Raw genomic sequence first — 16547 nt, 5'->3', positions numbered from 1 at the left:
GACTGAGTGAATAAATGATGACGTACATGAAACTTCCACCGAAGTGACAAAAACATCAGATCTGTGAGGCGCGATGAGGAGACTGTAACCTTCCTCAAATTAATAGATTACATAACGTCTAATCTACTGATTATATAGCCCCTGAAATGTTCAACATAGTGAAAAAAATAACAATTTATCAGTGATGTAATGTCTTTAATTAGCTTGTTTTGTCTGACTAATTATCTTAAATGTTAAGATTTTCAATAAACTGCCTTATAAACAACAAATATTCACATTTTGAGACGCTGGAACCATCAAATGTTCTGCATTTTTTCTTTAAAACAATGATCAAAATAGCTGCAGACCAATTGATTAATCAATTAATTGTTGCAGTAATTAACCATAACGTTATAAAGGTGTTTGATTGTGTGTGTGTGAATGTGTTTGTTTAGCTACTTTGGATTTGTTAGGTGTAAAAGTATATATATATATATATATATATATATATATATCAGTATTCTGTCATCCATTACAAGTTATTATTACAGTTATAAAATATCTTTTGGACCAACTTAGTTTATTGATTTTCTTTGTTTTTTCTCTAATATGTAATTCTTGCACACAAAGTATCAGACTTTTTCCTTTGTCTTTCTTTTATTATTATTATTGTTTATATGTTTCATTTATATTTTTTATTTAAAATATTTCTACAAGTTACCTTAAAGAAAAATGTATATTTCATGTCATCACTCAGTTGTTGTTGTTGTTTATTAATGTTTTGGTATATATAAAGTCTTCCATTACAACGTGTTTAGTATTATTCCTGAACTAAACGGATCAATAAGCAACATTTCTTAGTAATAATTTGGACTTGAAGCTTATTTCACTCATCATAGTTTCACTTAACATGTTTTCATCCTTCTGAAGACTAAAAATCCCAGAAGTGACTAAAAAGCTTCTTTTAAGGCTTTGATATGTTCACTCATCGTTTAGCTCAAAGCTCTGAAGAGAAGAAATCAGCTTTTGTTTGAGAGTTTAAACAAGAATTTGAAGGAGACTCGTGACCCTGAAATGCTTCTTTTTCCCCAGACGTACCGCATATGAGCCACTTAACACCTCAGTCAGGTTTCCCTGCTGAAGGCAGGAAACAGGAAAGCGATCGGCGCTTTGTCGTCTCATCAGCGTGTCAATGAGCCTTTCTTATCTCCAAACATCAACTTTCAAGAAACAGAGGGCATGAATGACACTTTTAAAAAGTGGTTATTTATGAATTTTGGTCCAATTTGGTTGTTTGTTGTGTATATAGAGACCAGACACTGTTTGGAAACTACGTCCTATTTCAGTGTTGATGCAGTAATTTTATAGTATTCACTCCTCTCCATCAATGCATCATAGCTTCTGCACCTTGATGCGTCTCTGCGAGCGCCAGTTGACGTGTCAGTAAATGTGAAAAAGAAATAAAAATCTATCTCCGGCCTTCATTACTGTACATCATTATAACTGTCCATCCAATATAAGATTTATCAGCTGTTTATTCAAAGTATTCACAGCAAAAATAACATTAATCTACATAAATTAAGTCACAAAATTGTACCATAATGACTTCCTTTTTAATCCAGGTTAGTGGTGGGTCATCGGTTTCGTCAGTTGGTCGACAGACTGAAATGTCTCTACAGCGGTGGACTCAAGCTGTCTCAGGGGTGAAAATATATAAAGGTCATGTTCAACGGACCCCCACTTCACAGTGTTTTTCTCCCATACAGTGGAACTTTTTTCATTCAAAGGGCACCCAATTCTGCACTCCAGTATGTTAGACTCAGGGGACCCCTAAACTGCACTTTTTCCCTTTTTTTTATTTATTTTTTTTGTTCACTAGAAGGGCATACATCCTCTTCATTGAAAGGGCAAATCATATTTTCTCATTTTTAGGGGTTCTTTACAGGGCACGATCACATTTTCTTCCACTGAAAGGGCACCAAGAGGGCTCTTCATCCCAGACTGTCATATATAGAGGCCCTCTACAGGGCATTTCATCCTGATTTACCCATAACTAGACAGTCATTACAGAACTTTGGTATGTTTTCTCCTTTATGCAGCACCTCAGAAGCATTTTATCATACTGTGTGGGCACCTTAGAGGGCACACTCCTGCCCCCCTGCCTTTAAACTGCATCTGTTTCTCAAACTGGACTTCCTAGATTGTATTTCACCTTCTCAACGTTAGATGAAGCGACACTCTCCAACGTAGCCGCTTGCATTTCTCTTACGCAGGGTTGTTTACAGTCAGAAAGCCTTCTGGCCTTCGTGAAGCCTCACAGAGCTGCAGACTCCAGTTTCAGGCTGTCTTGCTTCTCGTCGTACCCGCAGACATCTTCTCCTCCAGTCAGAGAGCTTCATGGCCTGATTACACCCGTCCTGCAACAGCCGAGCATCTCTGATGGGAAATAATTCAGCTTGAAATTGCAGGAGTGTTATTCTTAAATCTAAAAATGTTTGAAAAAGAAGTGGCAAATGAAATTGAATGAATCAATAGTTCTGTATTGATGGAAACAAGTTCATACTGAGTCTTCGCCATTATTGGTGCAATATGTAAGAATCAGAAATTGCTTCTCATCAGCGACACTGGTGGCCGTTAAGTGAGCTGCACTCAGCATCCTGTTGCTCGCTAGCGCGCGTGCTCGGACTCCGTTAGCATGAGCGAGCAGCAGCGCTAACATTAGCCAGCTAAAACCACAATATCACAATATATTTCACATGCTTTGCAGTAAAGTTAGTTCACCTCTCCAATAGGGAGAAAGCCAGCTCGGGGGTTGGACGTTAGCGGACTTCATGTCTAAGCTAACGTTAGCTAGTGTTACACCCTGTTGGCGCTGTAGGGGGACGGGAGAGAGAAGAGGCAATCAGGAGCATCTTGAACGTCACATCCTTGGGATTTTCCCGGCAGAACCGTCCACAAGCTGTTATAGGCAACCGAGAAAGTCTGGGAAGGTCTCATTTTATTATTTCTTCACATTCTGTGGATAATTTTAATAATTTTTGAATGTTTCAAACCAAAATTCTTGCATAATTCTTACATATTGCGCCTTTAAAGTGGCAGATTTCTACACACACACAAATAAATGACCCTGCAGAACACTTTTAAACACATGCTGTATGAAGCACGACAGTAAGTTAATAACACTGTAGAACGGTGTTTAATTTCTGGGTATTGAACTGTTCTCTCCACAAAAAAACTGCAGAGTTCATGGCTCTCTTTATATAATAGCTGTTGTTAGTCTCTGGCTCCCACAGAGAGCTGTTGTCATAGCGATGCGATCATCCCCAGCTCGGCGCTGTACTGTTTTATTGCTGTCGTGTTGCAGGAGGATGCGAGTTACAACGTACGGTGTCTCTTTCTCGTCGCAGCTGGGTGGAAAAGTGCTGAACTCCCACTGAGAGCTGGAGACGATCTGCTGGTAAAATGACAAAAACTAAACAGAAACATCTCAAGTCCTCTGTCAAATCAATGTTCACACACACACACACACACACACACACACACAGTAGATCAGTAGGATCATTTTATTGATCCAGACTTTTATATTCCACTCTTGTGCTAATCTTCTAACACATGGAGAGATAGTTTAAGGATAAGTCTGGTGAATCTCTATATTTTTCTTATTGCCAACAAATCTCATGTTTGGAGACAAACCAACAATAAACTGATCTACTAACAAGTACTGTGTGTGTATCCAAAGCCTGATATATCTTATTGCTCTGTGCTGTAGACGTCCGCTTTTGTCCAAAAACTATTAAAAACACGTCAGTGAGCCACACAGCTGCACTGGGTGACATGTTCCTTCATTTTGAAGAGTTTGGTCACGTTAGTTTGATTACAAACGGCTCCAAAGACTAATAACAGTGATCATGTGTTCAGTCTCCAGAGAGTAGTTCTGTGGAAGATGCCACTGGGCATGTGCAGGAACGACTTTGTGCTGCTTCATAAATTTCTCAAAGAACTTTAAAACAAAGTCCATAGTTGTGATATGTAGCACAACAAGCTAGCGAGGCTGTAAACAGAACCACGCTCCTGCACTTACATGACCAAACTCTTCACGATGAAGAGACATGTGACCCAGTGCGGCGGTGTGACTCACTGACGTGTTTTTAATAGTTTTTGGACAACAGTAACTACATCTACGACACGGAGGAACATTCTCAGCTGACTGAATTTTTCCACAATCAGTCAGCTGTGTGACGCCGGGGGACCAAACTGATGGCCTGTAAGAAGGCAATAATGTGACAAGAGGCCAGGAGTGTGTGTGTGTGTTGGGCTCAGAGAGATGAACAGACTCATCTTTATGATGAAGGAACTGATGAAGACAAAAGCCTCAGTGTTCATCTCAACAGGATCTGGAAACGACCGGCTGGAGAATAGTCGCTGATCAACCGCTGAGTGTGTGTGTGTGTGTGTGTGTGTGTGTGTGCATGTGTGTGTGTGTGTGTGTGTAGAAGGTATTACTTATGTTTTGGGGACATAAATTTGTTATACGCACTCACACTGGGGGGAAACGCCTCCGTTTTGAGGACAAAATATGTGTGAATCATTAAATTTAAGGGTGAAGACTTGGTTTAATGTTAAGGTAAGGAAATGCATATAAATCAGTGTAATGTCCTCTGTGTGTGTGTGTGTGTGTGTGTGTGTGTGTGTGTGTGTGAACTGACAGCAGTCTGTCAAACTAAACCTGCAGGCAGCCCTTCAGCCTGTCAGTCACAAGATGCTTCGTCATCATGACGTCTGCAGCTTTGGTCACGACTGTTGCTCTGATCAGGAAAATGAAGTCAGTGCTGATTGGTGGATTTCACACACATGTGCACTTTTCTGCAGACACGAAATCTGAACAACCTGCACAAGAGGGTGCTTCTAATGTCAATGACTCCAGACATCTGTTTCTAATGTAACATCCTGGAAAAACAGTGATATATTCAGGCCATTACGGCATAAATGAAGTCTGTTATTATTGAGGATTTTTGGATATTTTTTTTGGCATTAATGCATGATACTGCATCTTATCTCTGTATTATTTCCTTTGTGGTTCAACAGGTGGAACACGCAGACCACTGAGGTTCACTGGATCCACAGCTGATGTGGTTCACGGTGTTTCCAGAGGCTGGCTGCTTGTTCTTATTTGAATTCAGTCTAATGAAGAAACGACGCCGTTTGGCAGTCAAATCATCTGCAGGTAGAGAGCTCAGGCCCTGAACTCTGACCACCATCTCTCTCTCTCTCTCTCAGACTGATGTAAAGTCATATTACCTGCAGCTGGAACTCCATGAACTCCAAACAAGCAGCAACTACCACAACATGAGGCTGAAGCACCTTAAAGTGCCACCGACGGCCGCTAGACGCTCAAACTGACTCTTATTCAAGAACTCTCAACTTTTCTCTATAAATATTGAGTCAATCATTTTGTTCAATGAGTCATTATGGTTTCAATCTCTAAATTCAGGCCCTCTAACAAATGTGCTGGGGGTCATTTTGGCCGTGTGGGCGTAGCAGGGCAACACCCTGACCCCTAACCGTAAGCTGCAACTCTGGGCTCCGGTGCAAACTAACGGGTGACGTCACACTTTGCTACATCAATCTTTATATACAGTTTATTATTATAAACCATTTAACTGTTTATATACTGCTTATAAATGCTAAATAGGGTGATTTAAAGTAAATCCATCCATCCATTTTCAACACCCTTCAGCTAACTCCTGGAGGATCCCAAGGTGTTCCCAGGCCAGAAGAGATATGTAGTCCGTCCAGCGTGTTCTGGGTCCACCCCGGGGTCTCCTACCAGTTGGACGTGCCTCCAGAGGGAGGCGTCCAGGAGGATCCTGACCAGGTACCCAAACCACTTAAGCAGCTCTACTCCGAGCTTCTCCCAGATGTCTGAGCTCTTCACCTTATCTCTTATCATCTCATCACCTAACCCTGCTTGTATCCGCCATCTCATTCTTTCAGTCACTACCCAAAGCTTGTTACCACAGGTGAAGGTTGGGACGTAGGCCGACTGGTAAATCGAGAGCTTTACCATCCGGCTAGCACTCTTTCTTCACCACAACGGTCCGATACTACGCCTGCATTACTGCTGATGCTGCACCCACCTGCCTGTCAACCTCACGCTCCATCTTACCTTCACTCGTGAACAAAACCCCAAAATACTTTACCTCCTTCACTAGGGGCAGCAAGTAAAGTGTTACCATAAAGTGTAAAAGATTGACCAAATATGTCTCCAAAACAAAGAAAAAAAAAACAGGAATTTAATTTGTATGTACACATACACACATATTCATATACAGTACATGTGTATATATACTGTAAATATGTATACAAATATACAACACGTCCTCATACCAGAACGACAGAACAGGTCTATTTCCAGTGACTCCCAAAATAACATATGAGTGTTTTCGGTGTCCTCTATTGGACGAATGGGGACCAGACCACATAGGTCGATTGTACCTGCACTCGAACGGCCCATAGGAGCATCATATACTGCTACAAAACCATTAAAAACTACTGATGTTTTATGGTGTAGGTGTTTTTATGGTTTAGGTTTTAAGTTTAGGCACAAAAACCAGTTGGTTAGGTTTCGGGAAAGATCATGGTTTGGGTTAAAATGATGCAACATGGTTCATACTTCCTTAAAGTTACGAAACCTTCATCTTCATGGCGACAGTAAACACCACGCCGTTATGGTTTTTAAAAAAATGTCCTAACGTGTAGTTGGAAACGACACTCGCGGCAAACAGGAAGTGAACAGCGGTCTCCTGCAGCTAAGTCCACTTAATCCGCCTCCTTTAAGGCAAAATCATCTATCGAGTCACCTCACATTGACGTCATCTGAACTGCGTCACTTCCCCGGGTCATAATTACTGTCATTTTTCTCGTGAGGACGGGCTGAAATATATGTGTGTTTCCCTCCACAGTGTGTTTTACATATAGATACATTTACACACATAAAAAGAATCGACACTGAGTTTTCATCTGACTGTTACACAAAAAGATAACTTGATTTGTTATGTCGCTATTAATACATGATTATAATTCACCCAAATCCACCTTTTTTTAAAAAATGTCCATAATGTTTTGTAGTTAATTTCTCCATAAATTGTCTCCATAGCCTGTCAGTATCATCTTCTTATGATTTAATAAAAAGTACTGTCATCCAAAACATTCAATTATCTTATTTGAGCTGAAATACCTCTATCCAAAATATTTTCCAAGCACATTTAGTCAAATATTAGTAACTAAAGCAATTAAATGTTTGTTTTTATCCACAGTGAGTATATTCATTTTTTAAACAGGTGTTAGAAACGACACTTTGTCCATTTACGTGCAGTTTTGCTTAATAAATGCTGATCAGATGCTCATATTAATGCTTCGTGTTTAGACTTTCTGCTCCGGCGCATCAAATCAATTAATTAAAAACAATTTTATTCCACCATCAGCGATCAGTAAAACGAACTCCAGCCTTCGAAAAACATTCTGTTAGAAAGAAACCTCCATGTCCATGTTTTTCTATATCAAACAGCTGGTCTTTACGGGACTCAAAGCTCTGCTGGTTTTCATTCTCAACATCTACTCAGGGATTATTTTACACCTCCGACTCCAGGTGAATTAAAATAACTGTGATTGTAGTCAGCTGGTCACACACACGGAGGATTTAGTTTCTTCTTTTTATCCATCTTCTGACATATGAGCTGCTGGAAAAACCTGAGTGTTCCTTTAAGCTGGTATTTACTCTGTTGAAGTGCTCCTGACAGTCCTGCTGCTTTTCACTTCATTCACCAGGAAGAGTTCAGTCTCTGATTAGAAAGCTCAAATTAAACCCAGCAAGGCTCTCTGTCGCAGGGTTTAATATGTGCTGATGCATTAAAAATTAAAATCTGGCTGTGGTTTTTGCCTCATAAGGCAGCAAATACCATCACAAATCAGAAAACAATGAATTAGCAGGAAAATGAAGACACAACTTTAAAAACAGAGACAACGTTGGTTTTGCTGTTTTTCATGAAATTGAAAGACATTCATGCATACCCGCCAACATTTAGGTGGGGTGGATGAAGTGAAAGATAACGTTTTACTCAAGTTGACGACAAATACGCTTGTTACTGTAAGTGCAACAAAACCGTTGTGAGTAAAAAACCAATAAGTACAAATACGTTATGCAGCAAAGCACAAATATTGGGTTTTTCACAAATATTTGTTTCATACAAATACTTTCAAAATTATTAGTTTTTGGGAAGGAAAAAAAAACAAGTCAAATACCAGCATGCAGGTCAGTTACATCGCTATCTCAGTGCCTCTCTTCTGCTCCGCTGTGACGTCTATCAGCAGGTCTCAACGAGGGGAGTCACATCCACCTGCTACATGACGCACATTTCCTAATTTGGACATCACTCCTGGAGTTAGGGGTGTTCCCCAGAGATAAAGATGAGCTACTGACACAAATGAAGTGCTCCCAACGGACTCTGTTGTTCCTCTTCTCCTTTCCACAAAGTTAGGTTGTAAAAATAGGCAATAAATGAAAAGTGCAAAGCAAGAATCACCTTTGAAGTTCCTCCCTACATGTTACATGCTGTGCTGTCTCTGTGTTATGGGTGTATAAATAGGTAGAGGTCTGTCTGCAATGAGGCGATGATCTGATCATCAGTCGTCTATGATCTGGGAGACTCCAGTTTGAGACCTGATGCGGGGTTCTCCTTCGTAAGGTTGTTTATTCATGAACACTTATTGTGACGCTTTAATTTTCTAAAATACTTTTATTTGAATACAAATACAAGTACAAATAGTTTTGCTGCCTCAACAAATACAGATACTCTATATCAAACCACCTGTTCAACAATCATAAACATGTAGGAAATCGATATTTTCAACTGCTTTGCCCGCAGTTTCCCATCCACCACTATGTTTTACACAACCACAGTGCGCTGGTTAAGCTAATAACACAAAAGCTGTCTGTATGTAGCCTAACTGTCTATCTGAGTTTACCACGTTGTCACGCCCGTCTGGATAGTAGAGTTACCTTTTTGTTTCTTCTAGTGTTCTTTGTCTCGTACTTCCTGTTTCATTTTGATACTCACCTCTTGTCTCGTTTCAGGTCCTTCACTTCCTGCCCTCCTGTGTTGCACCTGTGTCTCCTTGACTCCCCTCCTCCAGAGTATATAGTCTTAGTCTTCCCTTCCTTCTTCACCAGTTCGTCTTGTTTCTTTGTGACAGCGACCCAGAGTTTCTTAGAGCCTGATAGTTATGACCTGTTTTTGACACTGTTGCTTCACTGACTGATCACCTGTGCACCGATGGACTGATTTTGAACTGATACCGAGTCTATGTCTGCATTTGAGTCCAAGCCTGTGGTTCAGTATTGACACACGTATCGTTAAAATTTGGCAAATTCTTGTAAACTTAGCTGCTGGCTGAGACAAACCAGCCTTTCCTCTCTACCAGTGGTACCTGCAGGCGGTGAATCACATCAGCGGCAGAGGGAGGAGGACAGAGGACGAGAGGAAAGACTTCCTGCGCAGGTTGTGGTGACAGATGGGTTGAAATTTTATGATCTGACAACTTGGGTAACATCAGACAAACATACAAAACTTATGTATCTGTGTGTTTGACGATTATACATAATAAAGGTTGAGGGCCAAGCAAATTACGGGCGTTTAACAACAAAACAGTAGCACAGCAGGAGAGGGAGTGAAAATATGGGAGAGACCCAGGACAGCTGGTAGTGTTGGAAGGTCTGTTCATGGCCCCCAGAGGATGAATCCTACTGGATTAGGGTTAGGGTTCTCCAAGGGGAATGAAGTAATCTAGTTTGACGACAGTTTGCAGTTAATTCCATTTAAAAGGTGCTATCACGTTTTCAGTCTCCATAGAGTAGTTCTGTGTAAGGCAGACGCATCTGAGCATGTGCGGAAACGCGGCTCTGTTTACAGCTTTGCTAGCTTGTCGCGCTACATATCACAACCTCTTAACTTTATGCTAAATTTCTCACAGAACTTCGTACAACTCAGTACACAGAACTACTACTCTGGAGACTGAAAACGTGATCACTGTTATGAGTCTTTGGAGCCGTTTCTAAACAAACTAACGTGACCAGACTCTTCATAATGAAGGAACATGTCACCCAGTGCAGCGGTGTGGCTCATTGACGTGTTTTTAATAGTTTTTGGACAACAACGGAGGTCTACTGCACAGAGGAATAAGACATATCAGGCTTTGGATACACACACAATACTTGTTAGAAGATCAGTTCATTGTTGGTTTGGATTCAAACATGAGATTTGTTGGCAATAAGAAAAATACAGACAGCCTTATCCTTCAACAAAGAACACCAGGCAAACAAAAATAGACTCAGACATGCTGATGAAGCAGGCTGACTAACAAAGAGCAGCGTTGAGTTTCATTTTTCCCCCCAAACAATCCAAAAATAAAAAAATAAATATTCAGAAAAAACTGTTCCCTGTGTTATGAGCAGCTCTCAATGTCAGCACTTGAGCTGGTTTATCAGGAGTGACTGAATGCATTAAAAGCCATATACAACCTTGTAAATGTAAATCTGTTATGTACACATGAAAATATATCTTATTTTTTTCCACCATATAGACCTCCTCACTGCGTCTGAGCTCCTCAGCCAAGTCGTGCGTCCTTGGAAAACCCCCCTGCCAGGTCGATCTGTATTCTCATCATCCAGACAGGCTGAGCGTCACGAAACGCTCCTTCTGCTGCTCCAGTGATGAGAGGAGGAGGAGGAGGAGGAGGGAGGGAGGGACTGAATGAAGGAGAGGAGAAAGAGAGAGAGAGAGAGGAGGCAGGGAGGAGCCAAGTTGCTGTCAAGGTGAACCGATAAACCTCTCTCTCTCTCTCTCTCTCTCTCTCTCTCTCTCTCTCTCTCTCTCTTTCTATCTCTCTCTTTTTCACCCTTGACGTCCAGCAGCTCCGGGCAGCGCCGCGCCAGGAGGAGAGGGAGAGCGGTGGAGCTCTCATCCTTCACCGGGTTGATCATCTGACCGGAGCCGGTAGGCAGCAGCAGAAAGAGATACACGGAAGCAGGAAAGTGTTTTTTTTTTTAATTTTTAAAATTTTTTTTTTATACCTTCTATATTATGGACATAAAACTTCAAGGCACGGAGTGAGATGAGTGCGTCATATCTTCGGGGAGACAGAGGCAGAGGAATGAAAAGGTGAGTTTCTTCAAGCAAAAATATTGACATTCAAACAGGAACCTGTGGTGCGTGAGGTGATCAGCTGCGAGTTCACAGCGACGTTTGTGCGCTTTAAGGTGGTTTATTACCTGCACTGTCACTGTTTAATGTATTCGTTACTGTTGCTGGGTTTTTTTATCCCCAGACTTGGGATGATAAACCCTCCTGCTGTTTCTGTCATCGAGGAAATTAAAGAAGAGACATTTTTTGTGTGTCTGAGCTGTTGCGTAATGTAGGAATCGATCAGCATGTTTTTGGAGGACTTGATATGATTCAGTTTGATTCAGAGGACAGATTAAACACTCTCAGTGTTTATTTCCTCACAGTTAAATGTCTATCAAAGACTTTCTGGTTTTGTTTTCTGCTGTAAAATTCAATCCCATAAACCACATATACAGGGCCCCCGAACAACCAAGGGCCCCTGAAGTTCTGTTACCATTTTTTGATGAGCCAGCCTCTATTATGAGTTTATAATTAGTAATTAATGCTTTATAAATAATCTATAAGCCATCAATAAGAATAACTTTTGGGTTGCCAGGTGGTGGAAAATCCTCCTCTACCATCAAACTTTCTTTGTGTTTTTAGCTCTTCAGTTCATCAGAGACCCTTCGGTGTCATCAATAAAGGATTTCGTGTTTCTCACATTCTGAAAAGCCATCGAGACTGCAGTTATAGATGTTAATAATGTTTTTAATAAGTTATTAATAATACGTCGGGTCCTGAGTGTCTCAACTTCCAATAAGCCATCATCATTAATAAAAGGTTCTTATAGTAATCCATCAAGTCTGCAGCTGTAATGTTATTAACAAAGTTAATATAATGTAGAGCTGCAATGATTAGATGATTAATTGGTTAGTCGATAGACAGAAAATTCAATTGTTGATTGAATAATTGTTTTAGTCTTTTTTAAAAGGACAAATGCAGAACATTTGCTGGTTGAAGATGATTTTAAGCTTTTACATGACTGTAAACTGAAAAGCTGTTTGATTTTGGACTGCTGATCAGACAAAACAAGACATTTGAAGACGTCACCGTGAGCTTAGAGAAACTGCAAGTTTTCTTAAGACTAAATGATTAATCAAGAAAAATAATGAGCCGTTTTTAGCTGCAGCCTTAAATATCAGTTTGAGTCGTTTTCTACAAACTTTTTAGTGAAATAAAGAAAAGAAAGAAGCTGATTAATCTGACAAAAGTTCCTAATTTGTTCATTTTGTGCAAATTAAGATAAAATCTGTGAACATAAACATCTGGAAAAAAAACTTAAAACACTTCTGGTCACATTTCATGGTCAGTGTTTGATTTCTGCTCCGTTATTGTGTGTAAGCTGCATGAAACCAGCTTGTTGTTGTAGAGCTTGAAAGAATGCAAGGACACCATCAGGATTAATAACTCTTAAAAAAAAAAAAAAAAAAAAGAAAAGATTGAGCTCTTAAGATTTTCATCTGACGCCGGCGACACGTGCATCCGGCACTCATGTGGCTGTTTTTTTTTTTTTTTTCTGCTCTGAGTGAAATGTGACGACAGATCTGAAACCTCAGAGGAGATGAAGTGGCCTGCTGAGGCCTCTGATCGTGACCTTGAAGCCACAACACCGAGTCCTCACAAGAGATCCTGAAGCTTTTTTATCCCTGTCAGCTTGTGTTTGAAGAGGAACTTCACATTTGAACAAGATGTTTGAAGATTCAATAGCAGTTTTTCAAAGTTTTTATAGCTTTGATTGTGAACTCATTCATAGTTTTTAAGAATCCAACCTTTCTCATCTTCCAAATGTAGTGTATAAATTGATTTTACACTAACTGTGGGTATAAATAGCATATATAATATTATTGATTTACAGTATTTTCATGCTTTTTTTGTTACGTTGGTAAAAATATCTTCTGTACAGTGAAACATACGGAGCTCAGGAAGGGCCATGGAGAAAAAAATGACTCATTTATGCTCTCGATTTATCAGAAATCACCCTCATGCTGTTCTCTCGTGGATATACTTTAAGCACAACACTGTATTATCTCTGAGATCCCTCATATAATATATAATATCCAGTAGAATAAATGGTCCAAGTTTAAATGTATTCAACTGGATAACAGACTCTTTCATGCTCAGGGCTTCATGGATGTAAATGGATGCACAATAAGTACAAAGAAAATGGCTTTCTTGTGTTCTCGTGTCCTTTTTGTTTTTAAAAAAAAATATCTTTTGGAGCATTTTTATGTCTAAAGGTCCACTGCTGGAATCGAACCGCAGACGTTGTGTTTACGTGCGTCTTAACCAGTGGAGTACTGGGGCATGCTGGATGTACGGCTGATCCTTGGATCCAGCTTGGATCAGTAACTGAAATGTCTTTATTTACGTATTTACGTATTTTTGCATGCTGTTTTTATGACTTTTGCACGTGTCATGAAGTGGCACGTCAGATATATTTCATAACAACAAGTTTCCCAGTTGTAATTACGACTTGGATATTGACGTGAAAAATTACAGTGAAAAAACTGAATGACGTGTGTTCAGATTTCTACACGGTACAGTCACATAATCCTGTCAGCTTCTTGGAAGTGGTCAAAATTATTTCCTCTGGCATTTCTCATCATTTTTTCAGACAGCCTGTCGTTTTGAGCTCCTCGTCCTCTATGACGGCGGTTATTGTCAGCATGACAGATTCGGTCCTCGCTGGGTTTCTGCTGTAAAGACGTTTTCAGTCGTCATAAATTTATTTCCTCTGCAGCAGAAAAAAACCATATTACACCATCCTTCAGAAACTCCTGCAGGTTAATACTGAACACTTTCAATGCTGACTGACTCTAACAGACTGAAATAATAACCCATAATGCAACACTCTCTGTAGGAGTCAGTTTTACTCCAGTTCTCTCTCCATTTCAAAAGAATATCAGATGTTATGAAAACATAATAGTCTCGTCCTCGAATATAAGACGACCTCCACTTTTTCGAACATAATTTCCCAAATAAAAGTATCATCTTATATTCAGGCCAGTATGATACTGTTTAATCCTTCAGATTTACACAAAGTAGACAAGCAAGTATTTTAACATTGAGAGCGTTTACATGCACACTAGTATCCTGATGTGGAGTCTTTATCCTGGTTTTGATCATATTCGGGGTCGCTTTGGCTTCTTGGATCAGGAGCCAGCGGGCGGGGTTGGAGAGGACGTCAGGGGACTACCTGCACCTGGGTAGTTTAGGCCTCCAGCCTATTTAAGTGTCTTCTTGTTAACGTCTTTCTGTCTCTTCCTTCCAGAGGGGCGTACTGCGAGCTGTGGCTCAGGAGGTAGAGCGGGTCGTCCACTAATCGGAAGATCGGCGGTTCGATTCCCGGCTCCTCCAGTCCGCATGTTGATGTGTCCTTGGGCAAGATGCTTAACCCCGAATTGCTCCTGATGGCTGAACCATCAGCGTGTGAATGACTAGATCTCCTCTGATGGGCAGGTTGGGACCTTGCATCGTAGCCCCTGTACCATTCAGCGTATGAATGTGTGTGAATGTGATTCATAGTGTAAAAGCACTTTGAGTGGTCAAAAGACTAGAAAGGTGCTGTACAAGAACAGTCCGTTTACCCGGGTTTCTTTGTGTGAGCTGGCTCGACAAACCCTAAACTTGCGATCAGAGATAAGTGGTGTCACGACGGTGGTTCTGAACTTTCTTTGTTAACTCAGGCTTTCTCCTTCAGATTTCTGTCTCCATAAAAGGGGGCGTTTGGCGCGTCACTTGACTCTCTTTCTGCACAAAATGGACCAATCACATGCCGCCTGCTTCAGTCAGGAGGAACAGGTCATTATAATGCAGAGCTATGAAGAATATAAATACATTATCACAGCAAAAAGCAACACTGTTGCTGCAAATAAGGAGAGGGAGGAATGCTGGCAGAAAATTGCTGATGTGAATCCGTTAATAAAAAACCTAATTCATAATTAGTTAATATACTTATTTTACCACTCAATGCTCTCTCCGTGCCTCTCACATCCAGAGCTCTTACACTTTAAACTTGATGCAGCAGATTTAAACGTTATACTTAAGAAGTGCATTCAGGTCTGACTCTGTCCCATAACGAAGGATCAGTGGAAATCACTTTAGGTTCTGGCCAAATCAAAGTGAAATTAATATTATATATCTAATATTATCTGTGATAAATACCAGTAGACTAATCTATTTTATTTTTTGTTCAAATTTCTTCATTAGTTTCTTGTTTTTTGTTTTTTAATTTGAAATACAATTTGATATATTTTAACAAAATCCCATCCCACAAGTAACCCTAACCTATTGCACCATTACAATATGACACATCAAATCAATGGTAAGTCTGATAAAAGACTAATCAATTCTCTAATCGGTGTTCTAATCGCTGCAGTAGCAGCAGTGTTAAACGGACTTGGCAGGAAATCAAGTGGTTAGTGAAAGTTCAGCGCTTTTTATTGCCAATTTAAGCCGAAACTCGGAACGTAACCTGCTCCGGACCAGGTTAAGTTTGCAGTATAAGTTACCATGGTGATGTAGCAGGTTAAAAGCGAGCCATCTTTGTGACATTGAAAACCCTGCAGACTCAACATACCTCGCTAACCCACTAATCTCGCTTCGTAGTACCCGCCTCAGGACTCCACCAGCCAGACGGGTTAGACTTTGGTTTTGTTTTGTTTGCACACACAGCACATACTTTACTCATCCATACATTGCATTCATGACTAATTTAACTGACATTATTACAATTTTATATTAACTTAACAATAAATCTAATTTTTAAAAGCTTTATTCATGTGTGATTCCCTCCTTTGTCACTGACTCTGAGCCAGTTCGTGAATCCTTGAGTCAGTTTGGCTTTTTGTAGGACTGTTGTCGGCCTGTCAATGTTTAAAATCTGGAGTGTGTTGTATCCACATGGCATGTGTGTAGGCCTTGGTAGCAGGCCTGTTGTTGCAAAATGTGGAGGGGTTTCACACATGAAATTGCATATTATTTTTGCCCTGAATTCAGGTTTAGGGGTAGGAATTGTTTGCTTACGATATTCTTACAGTATCCCGACAATGAACGTTCAGAAACATCATGTGTTTACATGGATCCTGGTTTCCGTTGGAGTAGAAACCAGGATATGGTGTTTACATGCACAAAACATAACCAGGATACTCAAAAAACCCGATCATAACCAGAATACTAAACGCACTCGGTGACACGTGCAATGGCCTGATATTGTGTTTCCGGTTTGTCTATTAATCGATCGGTCGTTTCATCTATAAAACGCCAGAAAATGGTGAAAAACGTCGATCACTGCTCCTCAAATGTCTTGTTTTGTCCCGACCAACAGTCCAAAACCCAAAGATATTCAGT

The 16547-nt window shown here is 40.3% G+C and overlaps 1 protein-coding gene and 1 long non-coding RNA gene across 11 annotated transcripts in view; one reads left to right on the top strand and one right to left on the bottom strand.

The window, feature by feature from the left end:
* Nucleotides 1-1498: 1498 nt before the first annotated feature.
* Nucleotides 1499-3658, bottom strand: LOC122995724. The gene is made up of 2 exons (XR_006406855.1): nt 3366-3658; nt 1499-2415 (listed from the first exon to the last, which is right to left on the bottom strand). It is a non-coding gene; the product is annotated as an uncharacterized LOC122995724 (long non-coding RNA).
* The window catches only part of LOC122995722 (proline-rich protein 7), a 37430-nt gene continuing 23290 nt past the window's right edge, over nt 2408-16547 (top strand). The window contains exons 1-8 of one of the 10 annotated variants that reach the window (XM_044371067.1): nt 2408-2969; nt 3387-3436; nt 5065-5579; nt 5717-5854; nt 8625-8723; nt 9113-9536; nt 10618-11030; nt 11137-11195. The gene's annotated coding sequence lies outside the window, so the exon portion shown is untranslated. Of the gene's footprint in view, nt 2970-3031; nt 3437-5064; nt 5580-5716; nt 5855-8624; nt 8724-9112; nt 9537-10617; nt 11031-11136; nt 11196-11361; nt 12564-16547 lie in introns of those variants that run through there. The other 9 variants (XR_006406854.1, XR_006406853.1, XM_044371068.1 and 6 more) reach the window with 9 other exon arrangements.

This window comes from Thunnus albacares, chromosome 13 (genome assembly GCF_914725855.1).
Source record: "Thunnus albacares chromosome 13, fThuAlb1.1, whole genome shotgun sequence".
NCBI lineage: Eukaryota > Metazoa > Chordata > Actinopteri > Scombriformes > Scombridae > Thunnus > Thunnus albacares.
This window is presented reverse-complemented; position numbering and strand designations above follow the sequence as displayed.